This window comes from Tamandua tetradactyla, chromosome 5 (genome assembly GCF_023851605.1).
Source record: "Tamandua tetradactyla isolate mTamTet1 chromosome 5, mTamTet1.pri, whole genome shotgun sequence".
Classification (NCBI taxonomy): Eukaryota; Metazoa; Chordata; class Mammalia; order Pilosa; family Myrmecophagidae; genus Tamandua; species Tamandua tetradactyla.
This window is the reverse complement of record NC_135331.1, coordinates 26,394,626-26,411,787: the sequence shown is the minus strand read 5'-3', so window position 1 is coordinate 26,411,787 and position 17,162 is coordinate 26,394,626. Positions and strand designations below refer to the sequence as shown.

The 17,162-nt window shown below is 41.5% G+C and overlaps 1 protein-coding gene and 2 pseudogenes across 3 annotated transcripts in view; 1 reads left to right on the top strand and 2 right to left on the bottom strand.

The window, feature by feature from the left end:
• Positions 1-17,162, top strand: part of UBE2L3 (ubiquitin conjugating enzyme E2 L3) — a 94,220-nt gene that overhangs the window by 34,481 nt on the left and 42,577 nt on the right. The gene's annotated exons all lie outside the window — the stretch shown is intronic.
• On the bottom strand, positions 1,578-2,354 carry LOC143682143 (THAP domain-containing protein 5 pseudogene; annotated as a pseudogene).
• LOC143682141 (THAP domain-containing protein 5 pseudogene) lies at positions 12,718-13,494 on the bottom strand (annotated as a pseudogene).

The following is a 17,162-nucleotide window of genomic DNA, read 5'->3' as shown; positions in this document are numbered from 1 at the left end:
GCTGCCCATCCCTCCTCGCCGCGCCCCTCAGGCCTGCAGCCCCTGCTTTCCTGCTATGACTGCGGTGGGGGGCCAGGGGCCTCTTGGAAATACACAGCAGCTTTTTTTTTTGTTTTTCATAAAGTAACAATTTTATTAGCCTGAAAAAAATAAGTGAAATCTAGCCAAAAATAATTGCTGCACATTTACAAAACAATTAATATTCTATTTGCTGCTCAGAGACATCTAGTATTTATTGAGCGTCTCCTATTTCCCAGGACCAAAATCATATTATCTTAAAGAATTCTTACATCCATCCTGTAAGGTAGATAATAGTATTTTATTTTATGGATAAGAAAACTAAGACTCAGATTGAGGAATTTGCCCAAAGTAGTAGGAAAACCATGGGCTATTTGATTATACTGCCAGTTTTAAAAGAACGTGTCACTTATTTTTCGCATTTGTGTTACTACCACTAAGTCCTTGCTTTTACACTCATTTTTCTTAAATTCTTTTGGACTTAAGCAGTATTTTTATATACGCCGCCATCACTTCTCTTTCCTACTTGTCTTCCTAACGTCTTCATCACTTACCTGTAATTTCTTGTTTATAAATTTTATTAAAATAAGGAGAAGTGGGAATGTATAGTGCTAGATATTATTGTATCATTCTGGAATTAAAAAATGACACAAGTACAAGGTTTTAAAAAGCTACACATATTGAAGAAAAGATACAAACTATCATTTCTATTTAAGATTCAAATAATGATTTCTAAAATATATGTTTATATGTTTTTTTAACCTCATTTTCATCTTTTTCATTTATAAATCCAACCTTATGGGTACAGAAAGTTAAAAAGCTTAAATGACTCTTTAAATGTCTATTAAGATGGGCAATCATATATAAGGTACTGAAATGCATGTCTTGAAAAGTTTAAATAATCTCTTCTAAGAACTGGGCTAAGAGTAGTTCCTTATTTTAGTTCAGCTGAATACAATTATAAAAGGAGGTTTACCTTCATAATACAAGTGTTTAAGTAACCAAAGGTCAAACATAGAATTCGATAAATATTGAGGATATTCCAGTAGTTACTAATATTGAATTCCAGCCAACTTCTAATAATATGTAAATATAGATTATCTTATAGGAAACGTGTTCTCTTAAAAATGTCCTCATAGAAAAGGAGAAAACAATAAAGAAATGGACTACATCAGAGATCTACTAAATGCCCTTAATTACAGTTTAGGGACCAAGGCTCAAACTTGATAAGAAACCTGTCTAAGATATGTGCCAATGGTAGAACTAGGTCTGATTTCTGGGCCTGGCTTTTGTTCTGTTTTTTTTTTTTCCCCATATCCTGGTGTTCTCTCGTTTTCTGACTTAGTTGTTTCACTTACTGTATTTTAGCTTTAATTTAGAAAGTTATCAAGGTCAAGAATTCTTTTTTTTTTCCTTTCCAAAATGAGCATTATAAGAACAGAATATAGTTCATAACATTAGAGCACTTTCATAGCTTCATTAAAATGAGAAATTTATACAGGAAAAAAGTTCACTTCACATATAATTTTGATTTGGCTGCAAAAAGCTTAGTTATAACTTTAAAACCTCTTTATGTCATTGTATGTTGTGAAATGGTTTTCTATAATCTTGATGTTTCTTCAGACAGCCAATTTTCCTGTTTTAACTGCCTATAAGAGCTTCCAAAGACTTGTCTTCCTAGAGTTTGTCGCTCTTGTAGCTCAAAAAGTGTTACCTTTGAAGGTATCCTAGAAATGTCCTGCCATAGAGGTCCTTATGCATGTGTTGTCTGCAGTACCGATCTTCAGTTTGTGAAACATCTGTTCCATAGTTTCCATCCTTAAGGAAGGAGTCTTCAGTGACTGTCTTCTGTTTCCAGTTTCTTGTTGGGCAGGTATAAAGGATTAGGTCTGGGATTTTCAGTGGGTATAAAAATGGCAAAACAGATTTCCTTATTTGCATTTAATTCTTCAACTGTTTGAGTAATTGTGTTGAATAAGACTGGATTTCCCTGTGCTGACGTAATTTCCATGGAGTGGTTTGTAAAATCTGCATTGGCAAAATGATTGGTAGCTATTTCATGCACTTCTTGAGTTTTCAAAGACTGCTGAATACCTTCTGAATCTGCGGTTGACAGAGTAATAGTTGTCGAACTTAGATTGTCAAAAGATGCGTGAAAAGCACCTACGTCTGTATCTTGGTTAACTGATGTTTCCAAAGTCGATGGCAGTTTATCAAGATCTTGTTTACCCAGGTTAAGAGTAAGTATGTTATTTTTGTGTATTTTCTGTTTGGATCTGGTAGCTGTACAAGGCAGATGAATCAAGCAGTTCTGCACATTCTGGGAGCATGTCTTGTTAGCTGTGTGTGTGTATAGGTTTTTTTTTTTTTTTTGGCATGGGCAGGCTATGGAAATCAAACCCTGGTCTCTGGCGTAGCAGGCAAGAATTCTGCCACAGTCGCACCACCCTAGCTGTATTTTTATAGGCTCATTTGACACAAATGATTCTTCTTTCTCACCCTCCAATTTGCTCTTCTGAGACTTTTTTTTTTGGGGGGGGGGAGGGGGGAGTCTTTTCCCTGATTGTCTTCTGGTAAAGAATTGTTGTTGGAATTGCTGTTTGTTTCAGATATTGAATCCCCCACCTGACATCAAGAGAGTCAGGAGTAAAGTGGGCACTACGCAGGAACGGGTATTTACTGGGAACCCATGAATCATGTTTCATATTCTTTAACAGTTTTTCCAGTCTTTCTTTGCCATGCAGAGGGAATGGGTAAAACTCAGCTTCCTGTCTTTATCACCCCGTCCCCGGGGTTCTTACAGCCAATAGCCGCACAGTAGTCGGGCTTCACTCAGGCGGTGCCCTGGGAGAGCAGGCTTGGCAAGGCAGCTCTGTCCTATAATAAGACAGGGTGCGAGGCCTTCGTGCTGCCACAGACACCCATGCTGGTGTTGATGGCACCCTCCTTGCCCATGAAGTGCGGGGCAGGTCCTGCTGCCGCTCCTGGGCGGAGGAACCATGCCTCCTGCCAGGGGATGACTGCAGCCTCCCCGGAGCGCCCCGTGCCAGGGTGAGGCCAGCGGCCAGAGAGACGTGGGAAAGGCGCGTATGGCGCACACCCCAGCGTGTTTGCCGGGGGTCCTCCTAGGCACAGGGAGCAGGAGCACGGCCCCAGGTCTCTGTTGAGGAGATCACAGGGCAGTGTATGTTCCCCTCGCTGCCTGACACTTTCCGTGTCCTCCACTGTGCACCTGTTGTCACAGTGAATGGAGACACTGGGTTTTAGAAAATGAAAACTTGTGTTCTCTCTTAGCTCGCCTTGGTGGTAGCTGTCTTTTCCTGCCCCCTGTCCAACGGTCTCTCCTGCAGTCTTAGTGTTCCTCACTCTCCTGGCCAAGTGCCCACAGCCTCCACTGAAGCGAAAATTCATCGAGCAGTTTTAATGCTTCGGTTTTCCATTTATAACTAAACTTAAAAGCTTGCTGAAGTTGGTGCATTTGGAGATCTGTGACAGTTGGCCCCTCTCCCTGCTTTCTCTTTTCCTTTGACCTCTGCTGATTGGAGTGGTGATGTTCTTTTTTTTTTTTTTTTTAATTTTTATTAATAAAATCAGTCAAGCCCCAATAGATCCCAGAGTGATTTGAACAGCGAATAAAAAAGTATATGCAAAGTCCCCTTCGGGGAATGGTGAGAACGGGGGAAAAGTCAACTTCCCTAAGTTGAATTCTTGATATTCTCACAAGCAGTGTGGACAACCAAAGCTATAGGCTCAGCCCCCAATCTTGGGGTTTGTTCATATGAAACGTAACCTCAAGAGGATAGGTCAAGCCTACTTAAAATTAGGCCTAAGAGTCACCCCCAAGAGAACCTCTTATGTTGCTCAGATGTGGCCTCTTTCTCCAGCCAACATAACAAGCAAACTCAACACCCTCCCCCTGTCTGCGTGGGACATGACTCCCAGGGGTGTGGACCTTCCTGGCAACGTGGGACAGAAATCCTGGAATCAGCTGAGACTCAGCATCAAGGGACTGAGAAAAACCCTAGAATGAGCTGAGAATTAACATCAAGGGATTGAGAGAACCTTCTTGACCAAAGGGGGAAGAGTGAAATGAGACTAAGTGTCAATGGCTGAGAGATTCCAAACAGAGTCCAGAGGTTATCCTGGAGATTATTCTTTTTTTTTTTTTTTTACGTTATCATTCCATTCTACATATACAATCAGTAATTCTTAATATCATCACATAGTTGCATATTCACCATTTCATAGAACATTTGCATCAATTTAGAAAAAGAAATAAAAAGACAACCGAAAAAGAAAGAAAACGATAACAGAGAAAAAAAAAGATTATGCATACGATACCCCTTATCCCTCGCTTTCATTTACCGCTAGCATTTCAAACTAAATTTATTTTAACATTTGTTCCCCCTATTATTTATTTTTATTCCATATGTTCTACTCTTCTATTGATATAGTAGCGAAAAGGAGCATCAGACACAAGGTTTTCACATTCACAGAGTCTCATTGTGAAAGCTATATCTTTGTTCAATCATCATCAAGAAACATGGCTACTGGAACACAGCTCTTCATTTTCAGGCAGTTCCCTCTAGCCTCTCCGCTACATCTTGAACAACAAGGTGATATTTACTTAATGCATAAGAATAACCTCCAGGATAACCTCTCGACTCTGTATGGAATCTCTCAGCCATTAACACTTAGTCTCATTTCACTTTGGTCGAGAAGGTTCTCTCAATCCCTTGATGTTAATTCTCAGCTCATTCTAGGGTTTTTCTCAGTCCCTTGATGCTGAGTCTCAGCTCATTCTGGGATTTCTGTCCCACGTTGCCAGGAAGGTCCACACCCCTGGGAGTCATGTCCCACGCAGAGAGGGGGAGAATGGTGAGACTGCTCGTCATGTTGGCTGGAGAGAGGCCACATCTGAGCAACAAAAGAGGCTCTCTTGGGGGTGACTCTTAGGCCTAAATTTTAAGTAGACTTGACCTATCCTTTGTGGGGTTAAGTTTCATATGAACAAACCCCAAGACTGGGGGCTCAGCCTATAGCTTTGGTTGTCCACACTGCTTGTGAGAATATCAAGAATTCAACTTGGGGAAGTTGAATTTCTCCCCACACTTACCATTCCCTGAAGGGGGCTTGCAAATACTTTTCCAGTCACTGATCAAATCACTCTGGGATTCATCGGGGCATCACTCTGGACAAACCAGCAAAATCTCATGTCCTACCTGAGATTCCAAGTACTTATGACATTCAATCAAACTATCTTACATGAGTTATATTAGGAAATGCTCTAGTCAAAACATAAATTTTGTAACAAATAAACATTTTTTGCTTTAATCTCACACCTAAGGTGATATTTTAAAGTATTAATTATCATCTGTTTTCAGCACCCTGCAATAATAACATTCCTTTGTTCTTCCTTATGCAAAAACATTTTTAAAATTTGTACATTGTACATTTCACCATCATTATACACTCCAGGCATTCCTAGATTATACCATCTCGATCTTTACCATCTATCTTTTTTTCTGATTTCATCTCTGTCCCCAGCCCTCCTCCCTCTATCATTCTCACATGCAGCGTCATTCAGTGTTTTAACATAATTACATTACAGTTAGGTAGTATTGTGCTGTCCATTTCTGAGTTTTTATATTCAGTCCTCTTGCACAATCTGTATCCCTTCAGCTCCAATCACCCAATATCTCACCCTATCTCCATCTCCTGATGGTCTCTGTTACCAAGGAAATATTCCAAGTTTATTCACTAATGTCAGTTCACATCAGTGAGACCATACAGTACTTGTCCTTTTGTTTCTGGCTAATCACAACCAACATAATGTCCTCAAGGTCCATTCATGTTGTTACATACTTCATAACTTTATTCTGTCTTACAGCTGCATAACATTTCATCTTATGTAAATGTCATAGTTTGTTTAGTCAACTGTCTGTTGATGGACATTTTGGCTGTTTCCATCTCTTGGTAATTGTTAATAATGCTGCTATAAACATTGGTGTGTAAATGTCCATTTGTGTCCTTGGCCTCATGTCCTTTGAGTAGAGACAGCATATAGATGGGTCCTGTTTTTTAATCCATTCTGCCAGACTATGTCTTTTGATTGGAGAGTTTAATTCATTAACATTCAGTGTTATTACTGCGTGGGTAGTACTTTCTTCTACTATTTTGCCTTCTGGATTTTATAGGTCACATCTAATTTTCCTTCTTTTTACCTTTACTCATAGTCTTCCTTTCTACACTCTTCTCCACACCTCTCTCTTCTGTCTTGGTATCTGTCTCTAGTGTTTCCTTTAGTATTTCTTGCAGAGCTGGTCTCTTGGTCACAAATTCTCTCAGTGATTTTTTGTCTGAAAATGTTTTAATTTCTCCCTCATTTTTGAAGGACAGTCTTGCTGGATATAGAATTCTTGGTTGACAGTTTTTCTCTTTTAATAATTTAAATATTATCCCACTGTCTTCTTGCCTCCATGGTTTCTGCTGAGAGATCTGTGCATAGTCTTATTTGGCTTCCCTTGTATGTGATGAAATACAAGGGAAGAATACATTTGGATGTATTCTCTTTGGGGTACGCTGTACTTCTTGGATCTGTAATTTTAAGTCTTTAATAAGAGTTGGGAAATTTTCTGTGATAATTTCCCCCATTAGTTTTTCTCCTCCTTTTCCCTTCTCTTCTCCTTCTGGGACACCCACAACACGTATATTCATGCACTTCATATTGTCTTTCAATTCCCTGAGTCCCTGCTCATATTTTTCCATTTTTTTCCCTATAGTTTCTGTTTCTTGTCGGATTTCAGATGTTCCCGTTCTCCAGTTTTGAAATCCTATGTTCTGTCTCTCGAAATCTATTATTGTAGGTTTCCATTGCTTTTTTCATCTCTTCTACTGTGTCTTTCATTCCCATAAGTTCTGTGATTTGTTTTTTCAGGCTTTCAGTTTCTTCTTTTTGTTCTTTCCTTGCCTTCTTTATATCCTCCCTCAATTCATTGATTTGGTTTTTGATGAGGTTTTCCATGTCTGTTCGTACATTCTGAATTAATTGTTTCAGCTCCTGTATGTCATTTGAATTGTTGGTTTGTTCCTTTGACTGGGCCATATCTTCAATTTTCCTAGTGTGATTTGTTATTTTTTGCTGGCGTCTAGGCATTTAATTACCTTAATTAGTTTATTCTGGAGATTGCTTTCACTTCTTTTATCAAGGGTTTTCTTGCTGGATGAATTTGTTGTCTATCTGTTCTTTGACATTCCGTTCAGCTTTATCTGGACCTTTAGCTTAAGTTTTGTTTAACAGAGGAGAATTTTTCAGTTCTTGTTTTCTTGTTTCTTGCCCTGCTTGTGTGGTGCCTCCCCCCCCCCCCCCCCGCCACATACTTAGGAGGGTCTACTTAGATATTATAGACACCAGCCAGATTTTCCCAGACCAAACTGGCCTCCTATCAGGAGGAAAGAGTCACCTGTGTCGGTTTTCCCTGAGGGTGAGACCCAGCGGGTTGAAAGACTTTCCTGTGAAGTCTCTGGACTCTGTTTTTCTTATCCTGGCCAGTATGTGGCGCTTGTCTGACTGCAGGTCCCACCAGCATAAGATGATGTCGTACCTTTAACTTTGGCAGACTCTCCCTGCTGGGGGCGTGGTGGAGACAGAAGAGAGGTTGTAGGCTGGTTTTAATGGCTTCAAATTGCCAAGCCTTGGTGTCTGAATTCCTTGATGGAGGGATTCCACCTGGGTGGGGCTTCACCCCACCCCTGGGGAAGGCATAGGTTCCAGACAAGCCCCCGAAAGAGCTCACTTCTGCCTATGCCTGAGGCAGTTGCAGCCTGAAAAGTCCTGCCGCTGTATCCAGAGGCAGTCAGGCCTTTGTAGATACACAGCCACAAAAACCTCTGTTTCTTTCTTTTTTTTTTTTTTTTTCCTCTTTTCTGTCAGTCCTGCCCCCTTGGTGCCGGGGCAAAAATGAGCAACCTCCGCTTTGATCAGTTTCACCTAAACCGGGGGCCTATTTTTAGTAGTCAGAATTTGTTAATTAGTTCCACAATTGGCGTTTGGCTGTGCCCAGTCCCTGCTGCTGGTAAAGTCCTTTCCTTTCCCCTCTGGGAAGAGGCCTGTTGGGGAGGGGTGCTGGCCGCAGCAGCTTTGGGAACTCAGAGTTCTGTGGGGTGCTCGCAGCTGGTCCAGGCTACACTGTGTGTCTGGTCACTATCGTGGCTCCGGGAATTGTTCTGTACTGTTTCTGATTATTTAGTAGTTGTTCTGGAGGGCGAACTAAAATGTGCACGTTGTTAAGCCGCCATGTTGACCCGGAAATTGGAGTTAATTTTAATGAGTATTTCATTTAACTCATTGTCTCAAGTATTGTTCAGCCTGCGGTGAACACAGGCAACTATTAATGAAATACTTGACATTCTTGTTTTGGGTACTGAGTTTTGGGGTCCTGCATGGTGTCACATGGGTCCCCTTTCAAGTGCTCATTAGCCACGGTAGCTGCTGCTCCCCTTTTGGGCCAGGGCAGGTTCAGACACACCCATTTGCCCCGGGTCACCCACACCCCTTCAGGTGCTTGCCAGCAGGGAGGTCGGCACTGGCTGGGCAGTCTGTGGCATCTGCTATGTTGCAGCACCACACACCCTGTGCTTCCACCTCTTACAGGCCAGCTCTCGCATTAGGACTTGTGGTCTACGCTGTCTCTTGGTCAGTTCTGGTTCAGATTATTTATAGTTCCCTCCCACTCCATGCCCCCAGTACTGCATGTTATGCATAATAGGCACCCAACAAAGAGAATGCAAATTGAATTTGTTGTTCCTGTAGAGCAGTTTCTCAAGGGGGTTGCCTTGCAGATGGCATTTTGTCTGTGCGTTTCTGGGGTTATTCATGTGGAATTGTCCTTCTGTTGTCCACTGGATGCCATTGAGCACCTTCGTCATCGGGGCTCTCTAAACCTCTCCAGGAGGGATGGTGCTGCTCTCACTTGAACCCAGTTGAAAACCACTGTACCTTGTTTTGATTTTTTTAAAGCAGCTTTATTGGAATTTAATTCACAAACCAATTTACCCATTTAAAGTATACAATTCAGTGGTTTTAGTATATTCTCAAAGTTGCATAGTTATCATCACAATCAATTTTAGAACATTTTCATCAACCCCCAAAGAAATTGTGCACTCGTCATCACCCTCAGTCCTTCCATCACCCCCCCCTCCAGCCCCCAGCTCTAGGTAGCCATGAATCCACTTTCTGTTTCATTGGATTTGCCTGTTCTGGATATTTTCATATAAATGGGGTCATTCAATATGTGTTGTTTTATGTCTGGCTCCTTTCACTTGGCGTTAATGTTTTCACAGTTCATCCATGTTGTAGCACGTGTCAATACTTCAGTCCTTTTTATGGCCAAGTAATACTGGCTATATCACGTTTTATTTATCCATTTGTTCATTGCCGGACATTTCTTTCTACTTTTCAGCTATTATGAGTAATACTGCTGTGATCATTTGTGGATACGTTTTTATGTGGATCTGTTTTCATTTCTCTTGTCTGTATACCTAGGAGTAAAATGACTGGGTCAAATGGTAATCATGTTTAACCACTTGAGGAACTGCCAGACTGCTTTCCAAAGTGGCTGCAGCATTTTACATCCCCTCCAGCAGTGTATGCCTGTTCCAGTTTCTCTACATCCCTGCCAACACTTGGCCTTTTGAATGTAGCCATCCTAGTGGGTGTGAAGTGGTATCTCATGCTTTCCATTTGCATTTCCCGATGACTAATGATGTTGAGCATGTATTCATGTGCTCCTTGGCATTTGTATGTCTTCTTTGGAAAGATGCCTATTCAAATCTTGCACCCTTTTTTTAAAAAAAAAAAATTGGCTTATTTGCCTTTTTGTTACCGAGTTGTGATTAGCTTTGATTTTTAAAATTAGTCAGATGAGTTTTTCTTTCCTAATAAGTTATTTCACTGTCACTTGAATGACCTGGAGTTGAATTCCTGGTCCTTGCTTGGCTCTGAGGCTCTTGTTCCTTAGCTACAAGGCCTCCATAAGCCATGACCCGTGGCTGGGACATCTGGGTCTATGGAAATGTTCTTTCTTCTGTATAACAAGCCCCAGGGTAGTTCTGGGTTCTGGGGTCACTGTGTTCCAGGCATGCCGAATTATTATCCTGAGAGCAGAACTTAAACACTGGTGCTGATGATTTTGCAGTCAAAAAAAAGAGCATCTGGTAATTTGGCAGTTCAGTTGGCGTACACTTTTAGGGCTGCTCTGGACCATGGTCTCCTGGACGTCCGGGAAGACGGACATCAAAATGCAGAATAGGCAGAGATGCTGTGAAGTCCTGAGAGAACAGTGAGCCTGCCCCTCCAATCTCGAGCCATGCTTCAGGCCAGCATTAGCCCGGTGGCCTCTATGTCATCCACAGCTGGGTTCAGAGGCGGGGCCTGGGATCCCTGATGGTGTCGTGCTGCGACCTCAAAAGGGGGTGTCTTGGGCCTGGCCGCCACTTGGGTCACACCAGATATGCAGGTGGGCTTGGGTAGCAAGGACCCATTATCAGATGGTTTTCCTGTATGGGTGTGTGTGTGTATGTTGGGGGGGGTGGGTCTTGTGTGCTGGGACTCATCCTGGGCCTGCCTTGGTGGAAGTGTTGCTTCCTGGCAGTCTGCCTCCTCCTGAAAGTATTTTCTGCCTTGGGCACACCCAAGGCAAGGCTGGAATTTGTCAGCTTCACCTAGGAGGATGGGCTGACTCTGTGCCAGACGGATGGGGAAACAGCAGTGTCTGCCTGCCTGTCATCGAATGATGGCAGTGGTGGGTATCCGTTCAGAGGGCATGTGTCACCATATGCAACAAGGGACACTCAGGCTCTCCAGGTTTGGTTCACTGGAGGATGTCCGCAGGGAGCGGGGCCACTCAGGAAGCTTCCAAGTGCTCCAAATGATGGAAAAGTATGTGGAGGTGCTGGGGTGGGGGCTGGGCTGGGCTGGGCTGGGCTGGGCTGGGCGCTAGAGACTAGCGGTGCAGTTGTCCAGCTCCCTCTGCCTCTCCCTTCCACCCCTACCCTAGATCTTGGAGATGCCCACACCGCTTCCCTGCAAACACCACTGACCTGCAACTTCCCGGGGTGGGCGCTGCCCATCCCTCCTCGCCGCGCCCCTCAGGCCTGCAGCCCCTGCTTTCCTGCTATGACTGCGGTGGGGGGCCAGGGGCCTCTTGGAAATACACAGCAGCTTTTTTTTTTGTTTTTCATAAAGTAACAATTTTATTAGCCTGAAAAAAATAAGTGAAATCTAGCCAAAAATAATTGCTGCACATTTACAAAACAATTAATATTCTATTTGCTGCTCAGAGACATCTAGTATTTATTGAGCGTCTCCTATTTCCCAGGACCAAAATCATATTATCTTAAAGAATTCTTACATCCATCCTGTAAGGTAGATAATAGTATTTTATTTTATGGATAAGAAAACTAAGACTCAGATTGAGGAATTTGCCCAAAGTAGTAGGAAAACCATGGGCTATTTGATTATACTGCCAGTTTTAAAAGAACGTGTCACTTATTTTTCGCATTTGTGTTACTACCACTAAGTCCTTGCTTTTACACTCATTTTTCTTAAATTCTTTTGGACTTAAGCAGTATTTTTATATACGCCGCCATCACTTCTCTTTCCTACTTGTCTTCCTAACGTCTTCATCACTTACCTGTAATTTCTTGTTTATAAATTTTATTAAAATAAGGAGAAGTGGGAATGTATAGTGCTAGATATTATTGTATCATTCTGGAATTAAAAAATGACACAAGTACAAGGTTTTAAAAAGCTACACATATTGAAGAAAAGATACAAACTATCATTTCTATTTAAGATTCAAATAATGATTTCTAAAATATATGTTTATATGTTTTTTTAACCTCATTTTCATCTTTTTCATTTATAAATCCAACCTTATGGGTACAGAAAGTTAAAAAGCTTAAATGACTCTTTAAATGTCTATTAAGATGGGCAATCATATATAAGGTACTGAAATGCATGTCTTGAAAAGTTTAAATAATCTCTTCTAAGAACTGGGCTAAGAGTAGTTCCTTATTTTAGTTCAGCTGAATACAATTATAAAAGGAGGTTTACCTTCATAATACAAGTGTTTAAGTAACCAAAGGTCAAACATAGAATTCGATAAATATTGAGGATATTCCAGTAGTTACTAATATTGAATTCCAGCCAACTTCTAATAATATGTAAATATAGATTATCTTATAGGAAACGTGTTCTCTTAAAAATGTCCTCATAGAAAAGGAGAAAACAATAAAGAAATGGACTACATCAGAGATCTACTAAATGCCCTTAATTACAGTTTAGGGACCAAGGCTCAAACTTGATAAGAAACCTGTCTAAGATATGTGCCAATGGTAGAACTAGGTCTGATTTCTGGGCCTGGCTTTTGTTCTGTTTTTTTTTTTTTCCCCATATCCTGGTGTTCTCTCGTTTTCTGACTTAGTTGTTTCACTTACTGTATTTTAGCTTTAATTTAGAAAGTTATCAAGGTCAAGAATTCTTTTTTTTTTCCTTTCCAAAATGAGCATTATAAGAACAGAATATAGTTCATAACATTAGAGCACTTTCATAGCTTCATTAAAATGAGAAATTTATACAGGAAAAAAGTTCACTTCACATATAATTTTGATTTGGCTGCAAAAAGCTTAGTTATAACTTTAAAACCTCTTTATGTCATTGTATGTTGTGAAATGGTTTTCTATAATCTTGATGTTTCTTCAGACAGCCAATTTTCCTGTTTTAACTGCCTATAAGAGCTTCCAAAGACTTGTCTTCCTAGAGTTTGTCGCTCTTGTAGCTCAAAAAGTGTTACCTTTGAAGGTATCCTAGAAATGTCCTGCCATAGAGGTCCTTATGCATGTGTTGTCTGCAGTACCGATCTTCAGTTTGTGAAACATCTGTTCCATAGTTTCCATCCTTAAGGAAGGAGTCTTCAGTGACTGTCTTCTGTTTCCAGTTTCTTGTTGGGCAGGTATAAAGGATTAGGTCTGGGATTTTCAGTGGGTATAAAAATGGCAAAACAGATTTCCTTATTTGCATTTAATTCTTCAACTGTTTGAGTAATTGTGTTGAATAAGACTGGATTTCCCTGTGCTGACGTAATTTCCATGGAGTGGTTTGTAAAATCTGCATTGGCAAAATGATTGGTAGCTATTTCATGCACTTCTTGAGTTTTCAAAGACTGCTGAATACCTTCTGAATCTGCGGTTGACAGAGTAATAGTTGTCGAACTTAGATTGTCAAAAGATGCGTGAAAAGCACCTACGTCTGTATCTTGGTTAACTGATGTTTCCAAAGTCGATGGCAGTTTATCAAGATCTTGTTTACCCAGGTTAAGAGTAAGTATGTTATTTTTGTGTATTTTCTGTTTGGATCTGGTAGCTGTACAAGGCAGATGAATCAAGCAGTTCTGCACATTCTGGGAGCATGTCTTGTTAGCTGTGTGTGTGTATAGGTTTTTTTTTTTTTTTTGGCATGGGCAGGCTATGGAAATCAAACCCTGGTCTCTGGCGTAGCAGGCAAGAATTCTGCCACAGTCGCACCACCCTAGCTGTATTTTTATAGGCTCATTTGACACAAATGATTCTTCTTTCTCACCCTCCAATTTGCTCTTCTGAGACTTTTTTTTTTGGGGGGGGGGAGGGGGGAGTCTTTTCCCTGATTGTCTTCTGGTAAAGAATTGTTGTTGGAATTGCTGTTTGTTTCAGATATTGAATCCCCCACCTGACATCAAGAGAGTCAGGAGTAAAGTGGGCACTACGCAGGAACGGGTATTTACTGGGAACCCATGAATCATGTTTCATATTCTTTAACAGTTTTTCCAGTCTTTCTTTGCCATGCAGAGGGAATGGGTAAAACTCAGCTTCCTGTCTTTATCACCCCGTCCCCGGGGTTCTTACAGCCAATAGCCGCACAGTAGTCGGGCTTCACTCAGGCGGTGCCCTGGGAGAGCAGGCTTGGCAAGGCAGCTCTGTCCTATAATAAGACAGGGTGCGAGGCCTTCGTGCTGCCACAGACACCCATGCTGGTGTTGATGGCACCCTCCTTGCCCATGAAGTGCGGGGCAGGTCCTGCTGCCGCTCCTGGGCGGAGGAACCATGCCTCCTGCCAGGGGATGACTGCAGCCTCCCCGGAGCGCCCCGTGCCAGGGTGAGGCCAGCGGCCAGAGAGACGTGGGAAAGGCGCGTATGGCGCACACCCCAGCGTGTTTGCCGGGGGTCCTCCTAGGCACAGGGAGCAGGAGCACGGCCCCAGGTCTCTGTTGAGGAGATCACAGGGCAGTGTATGTTCCCCTCGCTGCCTGACACTTTCCGTGTCCTCCACTGTGCACCTGTTGTCACAGTGAATGGAGACACTGGGTTTTAGAAAATGAAAACTTGTGTTCTCTCTTAGCTCGCCTTGGTGGTAGCTGTCTTTTCCTGCCCCCTGTCCAACGGTCTCTCCTGCAGTCTTAGTGTTCCTCACTCTCCTGGCCAAGTGCCCACAGCCTCCACTGAAGCGAAAATTCATCGAGCAGTTTTAATGCTTCGGTTTTCCATTTATAACTAAACTTAAAAGCTTGCTGAAGTTGGTGCATTTGGAGATCTGTGACAGTTGGCCCCTCTCCCTGCTTTCTCTTTTCCTTTGACCTCTGCTGATTGGAGTGGTGATGTTCTTTTTTTTTTTTTTTTTAATTTTTATTAATAAAATCAGTCAAGCCCCAATAGATCCCAGAGTGATTTGAACAGCGAATAAAAAAGTATATGCAAAGTCCCCTTCGGGGAATGGTGAGAACGGGGGAAAAGTCAACTTCCCTAAGTTGAATTCTTGATATTCTCACAAGCAGTGTGGACAACCAAAGCTATAGGCTCAGCCCCCAATCTTGGGGTTTGTTCATATGAAACGTAACCTCAAGAGGATAGGTCAAGCCTACTTAAAATTAGGCCTAAGAGTCACCCCCAAGAGAACCTCTTATGTTGCTCAGATGTGGCCTCTTTCTCCAGCCAACATAACAAGCAAACTCAACACCCTCCCCCTGTCTGCGTGGGACATGACTCCCAGGGGTGTGGACCTTCCTGGCAACGTGGGACAGAAATCCTGGAATCAGCTGAGACTCAGCATCAAGGGACTGAGAAAAACCCTAGAATGAGCTGAGAATTAACATCAAGGGATTGAGAGAACCTTCTTGACCAAAGGGGGAAGAGTGAAATGAGACTAAGTGTCAATGGCTGAGAGATTCCAAACAGAGTCCAGAGGTTATCCTGGAGATTATTCTTTTTTTTTTTTTTTTACGTTATCATTCCATTCTACATATACAATCAGTAATTCTTAATATCATCACATAGTTGCATATTCACCATTTCATAGAACATTTGCATCAATTTAGAAAAAGAAATAAAAAGACAACCGAAAAAGAAAGAAAACGATAACAGAGAAAAAAAAAGATTATGCATACGATACCCCTTATCCCTCGCTTTCATTTACCGCTAGCATTTCAAACTAAATTTATTTTAACATTTGTTCCCCCTATTATTTATTTTTATTCCATATGTTCTACTCTTCTATTGATATAGTAGCGAAAAGGAGCATCAGACACAAGGTTTTCACATTCACAGAGTCTCATTGTGAAAGCTATATCTTTGTTCAATCATCATCAAGAAACATGGCTACTGGAACACAGCTCTTCATTTTCAGGCAGTTCCCTCTAGCCTCTCCGCTACATCTTGAACAACAAGGTGATATTTACTTAATGCATAAGAATAACCTCCAGGATAACCTCTCGACTCTGTATGGAATCTCTCAGCCATTAACACTTAGTCTCATTTCACTTTGGTCGAGAAGGTTCTCTCAATCCCTTGATGTTAATTCTCAGCTCATTCTAGGGTTTTTCTCAGTCCCTTGATGCTGAGTCTCAGCTCATTCTGGGATTTCTGTCCCACGTTGCCAGGAAGGTCCACACCCCTGGGAGTCATGTCCCACGCAGAGAGGGGGAGAATGGTGAGACTGCTCGTCATGTTGGCTGGAGAGAGGCCACATCTGAGCAACAAAAGAGGCTCTCTTGGGGGTGACTCTTAGGCCTAAATTTTAAGTAGACTTGACCTATCCTTTGTGGGGTTAAGTTTCATATGAACAAACCCCAAGACTGGGGGCTCAGCCTATAGCTTTGGTTGTCCACACTGCTTGTGAGAATATCAAGAATTCAACTTGGGGAAGTTGAATTTCTCCCCACACTTACCATTCCCTGAAGGGGGCTTGCAAATACTTTTCCAGTCACTGATCAAATCACTCTGGGATTCATCGGGGCATCACTCTGGACAAACCAGCAAAATCTCATGTCCTACCTGAGATTCCAAGTACTTATGACATTCAATCAAACTATCTTACATGAGTTATATTAGGAAATGCTCTAGTCAAAACATAAATTTTGTAACAAATAAACATTTTTTGCTTTAATCTCACACCTAAGGTGATATTTTAAAGTATTAATTATCATCTGTTTTCAGCACCCTGCAATAATAACATTCCTTTGTTCTTCCTTATGCAAAAACATTTTTAAAATTTGTACATTGTACATTTCACCATCATTATACACTCCAGGCATTCCTAGATTATACCATCTCGATCTTTACCATCTATCTTTTTTTCTGATTTCATCTCTGTCCCCAGCCCTCCTCCCTCTATCATTCTCACATGCAGCGTCATTCAGTGTTTTAACATAATTACATTACAGTTAGGTAGTATTGTGCTGTCCATTTCTGAGTTTTTATATTCAGTCCTCTTGCACAATCTGTATCCCTTCAGCTCCAATCACCCAATATCTCACCCTATCTCCATCTCCTGATGGTCTCTGTTACCAAGGAAATATTCCAAGTTTATTCACTAATGTCAGTTCACATCAGTGAGACCATACAGTACTTGTCCTTTTGTTTCTGGCTAATCACAACCAACATAATGTCCTCAAGGTCCATTCATGTTGTTACATACTTCATAACTTTATTCTGTCTTACAGCTGCATAACATTTCATCTTATGTAAATGTCATAGTTTGTTTAGTCAACTGTCTGTTGATGGACATTTTGGCTGTTTCCATCTCTTGGTAATTGTTAATAATGCTGCTATAAACA